A 9,555-nucleotide genomic window follows, 5' to 3' on the forward strand; every position below is an offset into this window, starting at 1 on the left:
TACTAAAGTTAGAGTGCGAAAACTAAAAGTATTCGGACGACGACGACAACGACGCAGACGACGACGCCAACGTGATAGCAATATACGACGAAAAATTTTTCAAAATTTGCGGTCGTATAAAAAGTGATAAATGCTGAACATTTCCTCATTGTTATTACAAGTGGCTATATGGGACTCTGGGCATAAGGTCATCAACTGACTCACAAACATGAACAGTAATAAATGCTAAACAATTCCTCATCTTTATTGGTAAAAACAAACAAGTGGCTATATGGGACTCTGGGCATAAGGTCAAACACTGACTCACAAACATTAACAGTAATAAAATAAAGACAATTCCTCATCTTTATTGGTAAAAACAAACAAGTGGCTATATATGATTCTGGGCATAAAGTCATACACTGACTCACAAACATTAACAGTAATAAAATAAAGACAATTCCTCATGGTTATTGGTAAAAACAAACAAGTGGCTATATGGGACTCTGGGCATAAGGTCAAACACTGACTCAGACTCTGGGTATAAGGTCATACACTGACTGAAAAACATCAACAGTAATAAATGCTGAACAATTCCTCATTGTTATTGGTAAAAACAAACAAGTGGCTATATGGGATTCTGGGTATAAGGTCATACACTGACTCAAAAACTCCAACAGTAATAAATGCTAAACAATTCCACATTGTTATTGGTATAAACAAACAAGTGGTTACATGGGATTCTGGGCATAAGGTCATACACTGACTCACAAACATTAATAACAGTAATAAATGCTAAACAATTCCTCATGGTTTTTGGTATAAACAAACAAGTGGCTATATGGGACTCTGGGCATAAGGTCAAACACTGACCCGCAAACATTAACAGTAATAAATGTTAGACAATTCCTCCTGGTTATTGGTAAAATCAAACAAGTGCTTATATGGGACTCTGGGAATAAGGTCAAACACTGACTCACAAACATTAACAGTAATAAAATAAAGACAATTCCTCATCTTTATTGGTAAAAACAAACAAGTGGCTAAATGGGACTCTGGGCAAAGGGTCATAAACTGACTCACAAACATGAACAGTAAGAAATGCTAAACATTTCCTCATAGTTATTGGTAAAAACTAACAAGTGGCTATATGGGACTCTGGGTATAAGGTCATACACTGACTGAAAAACATCAACAGTAAGAAATGCTGAACAATTCCTCATTGTTATTGGTAAAAACAAACAAGTGGCTAAATGGGACTCTGGGCATAAGGTCATAAACTGACTCACAAACATGAACAGTAAGAAATGCTTAACATTTCCTCATAGTTATTGGTAAAAACTAACAAGTGGCTATATGGGACTCTGGGTATAAGATCATACACTGACTGAAAAACATCAACAGTAATAAATGCTAACAATTCCTCATGGTTATTGGTAAAAACAAACAAGTGGCTATATGGGACTCTGGGCATAAGGTCATAAACTGACTCACAAACATGAACAATAATAAATGCTAAACAATTCCTCATCTTTATTGGTAAAAACAAACAAGTGGCTATATGGGACTCTGGGCATAAGTTCATACACTGACTCACAAACATTAACAGTAATAAATGTTAGACAATTCCTCATGGTTATTGGTAAAATCAAACAAGTGGCTATATGGCACTCTGGGCATAAGTTCATACACTGACTCAAAAACATTAACAGTAATAAATGTTGAACAATTCCTCATGGTTATTGCTATTTATAAGCAAACAAGTGCCTATATGGGACTCTGTGAATAAGGTCAAACACTGACTGACAAACATTAACAGTAATAAATGCTGAACAATTCCTCATTGTTATTGGTAAAAACAAACAAGTGGCTATATGGGACTCTGGGCATAAGGTCATAAACTGACTCACAAACATTAATAGTGATAAATGTTAGACAATTCCTCATTGTTATTGGTAAAATCAAACAAGTGGCTATATGGGATTCTGGGCATAAGGTCATACACTGACTCACAACCATTAATAGTAATAAATGCTGAACATTTCCTCATCGTTATTACAAGTGGCTATATGGGACTCTGGGCATAAGGTCATAAACTGACTCACAAACATGAACAGTAATAAATGCTTAACAATTCCTCATCTTTATTGGTAAAAACAAACAAGTGGCTATATGGGACTCTGGGCATAAGGTCAAACACTGACTCACAAACATTAACAGTAATAAATGCTATGCAATTCCTCATTTTTATTGGTAAAAACAAACAAGTGGCTATATGGGACTCTGGGCATAAGGTCAAACACTGACTCACAAACATTAACAGTAATAAAATAAAGACAATTCCTCATCTTTATTGGTGAAATCAAACAAGTTGCTTTATGGGACTCTGGGCATAAGGTCATACACTGACTCACAAACATTAACAGTAATAAAATAAAGACAATTCCTCATGGTTATTGATAAAAACAAACAAGTGGCTATATGGGACTCTGGGCATCAGGTCAAACACTGACTCACAAACATTAACAGTAATAAATGCTATGCAATTCCTCATTTTTATTGGTAAAAACAAACAAGTGGCTATATGGGACTCTGGGCATAAGGTCATAAATTGACTCACAAACATGAACAGTAAGAAATGCTAAACATTTCCTCATAGTTATTGGTAGAAAAAAACAAGTGGCTATATAGGACTCTGGGTAGAAGGTCATACACTGACTGAAAAACATCAACAGTAATAAATGCTGAACAATTCCTCATTTTTTTTGGTATAAACAAACAAGTGGCTATATGGGATTATGAGTATAAGGTCATACACTGACTGAAAAACATCAACAGTTATAAATGTTAGACAATTCCTCATGGTTATTGGTAAAAACAAACAAGTGGCTACATTGTAAATGGGACTCTGAGCAAAAGGTCATACACTGACTCAGAAACATGAACAGTAATAAATGCTAAACAATTCCTCATCGTTATTGGTAAAATCATACAAGTGGCTATATTGGACTCTGGGCATTAGGTCATACACTGACTCACAAACATTAACAGTAATAAATGTTAGACAATTCCTCATGGTTATTGGTAAAATCAAACAAGTGGTTATATGGGATTCTGGGCATAAGGTCATACACTGACTCACAAACATTAACAGTAATAAATGCTAAACAATTCCTCATGGTTATTGGTATAAACAAACAAGTGGCTATATGGGACTCTGGGCATAAGGTCATAAACTGACTCACAAACATTAAGAGTAAGAAATGCTAAATATTTCCTCATAGTTATTGGTAAAAACAAACAAGTGGCTATATGGGACTCTGGGTATAAGGTCATACACTGACTGAAAAACATCAACAGTAAAAAATGCTGAACAATTCCTCATTGTTATTGGTAAAAACAAACAAGTGGCTATATGGGATTCTGGGTATAAGGTCATACACTGACTGAAATACTCCAACAGTAATGAATGCTAAACAATTCCACCTTGTTATTGGTATAAACAAACAAGTGGTTACATGGGATTCTGGGCAAAAGGTCATACACTGACTCACAAACATTAACAGTAATAAATGCTAAACAATTCCTCATGGTTTTTGGTATAAACAAACAAGTGGCTATATGGGACTCTTGGCATAAGGTCAAACACTGACTCACAAACATTAACAGTAATAAAATAAAGACAATTCCTCATCTTTATTGGTAAAATCAAACAAGTTGCTATATGGGACTCAGGGCATAAGGTCATACACTGACTCACAAACATTAACAGTAATAAAATAAAGACAATTCCTCATGGTTATTGGTAAAAACAAACAAGTGGCTATATGGGACTCTGGGAATAAGGTCAAACACTGTCTCACAAACATTAACAGTTATAAATGTTAGACAATTCCGCATGGTTATTGGTAAAAACAAACAAGTGGCTATATGTGACTCTGGGCATAAGGTCGTACACTTGATTCACAAACATTAACAGTAATAATAAATGCTAAACAATTCCTCATGGTTTTTGGTAAAAACAAACAAGTGGCTATATGGGATTCTGGGCATAAGGTCATACACTGACTCACAAACATTAACAGTAATAAATGCTAAACAATTCCTCATTTTTATTGGTAAAAACAAACAAGTGGCTATACGGGACTCTGGGCATAAGGTCATAAACTGACTCACAAACATGAACAGTAAGAAATGCTAAACATTTCCTCATATTTATTGATATAAACAAACAAGCGGCTATATGGGATTCTGGGCATAAGGTCAATTAGGTCATACACTGACTTACAAACATTAACAGTAATAAACGCTATTAAAACAATTCCTCATGGTTTATATTGGTAAAAACAAACAAGTGGTTCTTTGGGACTCTGGGCATAAGGTCATACACTGACTCACAAACATTAACAGTAATAAATGCTAAACAATTCCTCATCTTTATTGGTAAAATCAAAACAAGTGGCTATATGGAATTCTGGGCATAAGGTCATAAACTGACTCACAAACATGAACAGTAAGAAATGCTAAACATTTCCTCATATTTATTGATATAAACAAACAAGCGGCTATATGGGATTCTGGGCATAAGGTCAATTAGGTCATACACTGACTTACAAACATTAACAGTAATAAACGCTATTAAAACAATTCCTCATGGTTTATATTGGTAAAAACAAACAAGTGGTTCTTTGGGACTCTGGGCATAAGGTCATACACTGACTCACAAACATTAACAGTAATAAATGTTAGACAATTCCTCATTGTTATTAGTAAAATCAAAGAAGTGGCTATATGGGACTCTGGGCATAAGGTCATACACTGACTCACAAACATTAACAGTAATAAATGCTAAACAATTCCTCATCTTTATTAGTAAAATCAAACAAGTGGCTATATGGGACTCTGGGCCTTAGGTCATACACTGACTCACAAACATTAACAGTAATAAATGTTAGAAAATTCCTCATTGTTTTTAGTAAAATCAAACAAGTGGCTATATGGGACTCTGGGCATAAGGTCATACACTGACTCACAACCGTTAACAGTTATAAATGTTAGACAATTCCTCATGGTTATTAGTAAAAACAAACAAGTGGCTATATGGGAATCTGGGCATAAGGTCATACACTGACTCACAACCGTTAACAGTTATAAATGTTAGACAATTCCTCATGGTTATTAGTAAAATCAAACAAGTGGCTATATGGGACTCTGGGCATAAGGTCATACACTGACTCACAAACATTAACAGTAATAAATGTTAGACAATTCCTCATGGATATTAGTAAAATCAAACAAGTGGCTATATGGGACTCTGGGCATAAGGTCATACACTGACTCACAAACATTATCAGTAATAAGGGTTAGACAATTCCTCGTGGTTATTGGTAAAAACAAACAAGTGGCTATATGGGACTCTGGGCATAAGGTCATACACTGACTCACAAACATTAACAGTAATAAATGTTAGACAATTCCTCATGGTTATTAGTAAAAACAAACAAGTGGCTATATGGGACTCTGGGCATAAGGTCATACACTGACTCACAACCGTTAACAGTAATAAATGTTAGACAGTTCCTCATGGTTATTGGTAAAAACAAACAAGTGGCTATAGGGGATTCAGGACATAAGGTCATATGTATACACATGAACAATAATTAAATAAATGCTAAAAAATTCCTCATCGTTATTGGTAAAAACAAACAAGTGGCTATATGGAACTATGGGCATCAGGTCATACACTGACAACCCCTTTAAGGAAGGAGCATATCACACAGTATTTTAAAGTATAAACAGAAGCCCAGAAATTACATTGTACATAACTGTATATATACCCTATAAACATACATTTGACTGACAAAGATTTGTAATAAATTAAATAAATGTATATGCAATTCATGGAAGGAATATATGTGTTTTAATTAAAACAAACATGACAAATGCACATTGTTATCCTTTTATACTTTTATAATTTTTTTGTCTAAGTACTTCAAATGACACCAGATGCTAGTCTTCAAAATATGAATGTTTTGTACCAGGCTAGCATCTACTGTTACAAAACTACTATAAACCTGTAAATCTGCAACAATTGTCTGTCCTGCTGCATATATTTCCATTTTGAATTTATCATACATGTACTTTTAAACCTAGCCCTGAAAAACATTGCACTGGGATAATATCAGTATAAACACCATGTCTATTTGTGCCAACCTCCCAATTTTTTGATATTTTGCTATCCTGATTTGGTACAGATCCTTTATCCTCAAAACTCAGGGGCAGTAGGCGTGTTTATATTATGGTAGTTTGTCACACCTTACATGTACCTCTAGGTGTTGGTTTGAGCCCTAGTTGGACAGTTGCAAATTAAGGTTCTATTTTCATGTCATATGTGATAAGGTTAGTCCGTTTCCTCCCACAGGTTGGCCCTGTCCTTCAAGTACTACGGTTTAGTCTGTCAAAAAAAATGACTGCCATGAAATTACCCATATGGTGTAGAAAGTGATGTTTATAAAACCAAAGCAAACAATCAAAGTTTTAAATCATTGTCTATTTGTACAAGGAACCATAGTGGTTGAGCCATTTAAAATATGATTATTTTAATACCAAACTGTGACCACATCTTCAAGATGTGACATCAGGTCTCTGTTCAATGAAAACGGGTCCATTTGCTCTAGGTACATGTTCGCCCTAGGTCCGTTTGTGGTGGGTTCCTTCGCCCTAGGTTTGTTTGCAATTTAGAATAATGTTAAGGTATATTTATTATGTCTTTGAAATCACTTTATTGCTGTATTAATTGCTAATGATGCATTATAAATGAAAAATAAAATAAAGAGGTCAGCTTGGTAGGAGTTTAAACAATGAATATAAGATTGTATTAAAGACATTAAAAGGAACTGTATTTTCACAGCTTGGCTTCTTTTATCTCAAGTTTGTTTTGACAAATTTGATATATATATGGAAGAGGAAAGTGTCTTTTTCTCTCTGAATTAATTTATAAATGTAAGCAAATACAGAACACAATAAGTCACAGCACACCTTAATTTCTCAATACTTTTTCAATTAATTTAAAGTCTCAATACAGTAAGACAAGTTTATGAAGGGGATTAAAACTCGCAAAGCACACAAACGTGTAAGGTAATTATATACATTAAAAACAATTTATATGATATTAAATGAAATCAGAGTGATTACATTACTTACAGATAAATTAAATGATAGTAAATATACAGCAAAACAAGATAAATAGTCGGCGAAATTTCCAACAAGCAATAACTTAGTCTGTCTTAGTTACAAATGTATCCTATAATAAAATATATGCTATGAAAATCAGCGTGAACTGTCCTAGGGCAAACAAGAAGTAGAGCGAACAGGTCCTAGGGCGAACGAGAATCAGAGCGAACACGGAACGGATCCGCTTCCTCTTCAATGGGCAGTCCCACAATTACTGTTCAATTTTCACGTGCATCATATATTTTATATGGTTAATTTGTCAGTTTCCTGTCTCTGAGTTCTGTGTTTTTTCTGGGTACTTTGCATTTGGTTAACTCTGCAAATCAATAAAACTGACTGTCTTACATAAAATGATCCATATGTGATAGTGTGGGTCGCAATGCCAAACAAATAAGTCTTTCAGTCCGTACATTTCCGCCTATATCAGGCGACCCACTTTTCAGTGTAGAATATAATCCAATCATCGACTTCAATATTACACACGTTAATACACATTACCACCACCTCCATATTATCTGAATTTTTAAAAATAAATAAAGGGGTCAAACCAGGGGACAGTTTGAGCCCCACATTGTTAAATTGTTTTATTAGTGATCTCCATTCAATTTTTGATGGGACATGTGATCCTGTGTATTTAGATAAAACACCAATAAGTAGTCTTAGTTTTGCAGATAATCTTTTAATATTATCAGAATCACAAAACGGTTTACAATCTGCTTTCAATAAACTGGAAAAATATTGCTACAAATGGCAGCTGACTGTAAATGCAAATAAAAACAAAATTATGATTTTTCATTTTAGAAATACTTTTGAGTCAAAAAAATTTTATAAACAAAATCAGTTAACTGAAGTTAAAGAGTATAACTTTCTTGGGAACATTATTGATAATAAAGGAAAATTTAAGAGATCTACACATGAGCTATCCAAGAAAGCACTTAAAGCATTATTTTCATAAAAAAATATCTGTCTAATTTTCATCATGTCTCTGTTGATTTATCATGTAAATTATTTGATTCCTTAATTAAACCCATAATTTTATATAATAGTGAGATCTGGTTTATGGAAGATTATTACTCAACTTTTAAGCCATAAATAGAGCCACTTTGCATGGAAGTAACTGTGATACTTAATTATCATTGACAGATAGAACCAACTTTGAAAAAGTGCATCATAAATTTTGTAAAACTGTTCTTGGAATTAAAAAAACCTCATGTAATATACATGAAGCTGCAAAGTCTGAGTTGGGACGATTTCCGCTTGACTCCTTTATTAAAACTCAAGTTTTATTATATTTTTGTAGAATTAACTGCCATGAAATAAACCCTCTTGTTAAAGAAGCTTTTGCAGTAAATAAATCTACATGTATGACTAAAGATGGAATATATACTTGGTACACTTTTGCCAAGCATATTTTTAAAGAATTTAATATTGATGAAGAAGAATATATGTTGATTTTGATAAACCTTTTAAACTAATAAAAAATACTCAAAAAAACTTTTAAAACAGATTGTGAAGGAAAAGTATAATAACATCACTCTTGAAAAACTTTCAAATATTGATAACAGTTCAAAACTCTATCTTTATAGTAAACTTAAAAATGAAATTAAATTTGAGGACTTCTTGCACAATCTAAACAATTTTAATAGTCGTCAACTTTTAACAAAATTACGTGTAAGTGATCATAATTTGGAAATTGAATTAGGACGTTATAAATTTTTTTTAAGAGAACACAGACTGTGCAAAGTTTGTTAAATTTTAGATGATGAGCAAAACTTTTTCCTCCATTGCCAAAATTAACAGTAATGTAAGACATTCCCTTATAAATGCAATTAAAACCCATTATTCAATTTTAACCAGCTTGACTCAAACTCTAAACTTAAAACTATTCTAGATCCCAATAAGGATATTTTGTCTAGTGTTGTAGACTATATAAAGCAATCTATGGAATTGCGAAAATAAGGTCCACATTCGTCAATTATTATATATATATATATATATATATATTGATATATATGTTATTAATATCAGCTTCACTTTTTTAAAACATTTATCATATACTATTAGGTTTTTTGTAACTTGTGTATATATTATACAAATACAGCCTTTGTATGAGGTCGATACAAGGATATATTGACCTGAAAGAAGTATATTGACTGAGGACTTTTTTGGGTCGATATATCCTGTATTGACCTCATACAAAGGCTATATTTGTTATATTATTAAATTACGAACATGTTTGTATCAAAATCGTCATTTAGGTTTATTGGACCTTTATAGATATTACATTATCTCCTTGACAATAACAACATACCATATTAGTTGTTATTTCATTTACTTTTTTTT

This window comes from Mytilus trossulus, chromosome 13, assembly GCF_036588685.1.
Source record: "Mytilus trossulus isolate FHL-02 chromosome 13, PNRI_Mtr1.1.1.hap1, whole genome shotgun sequence".
In the NCBI taxonomy this organism is placed as follows: Eukaryota; Metazoa; Mollusca; class Bivalvia; order Mytilida; family Mytilidae; genus Mytilus; species Mytilus trossulus.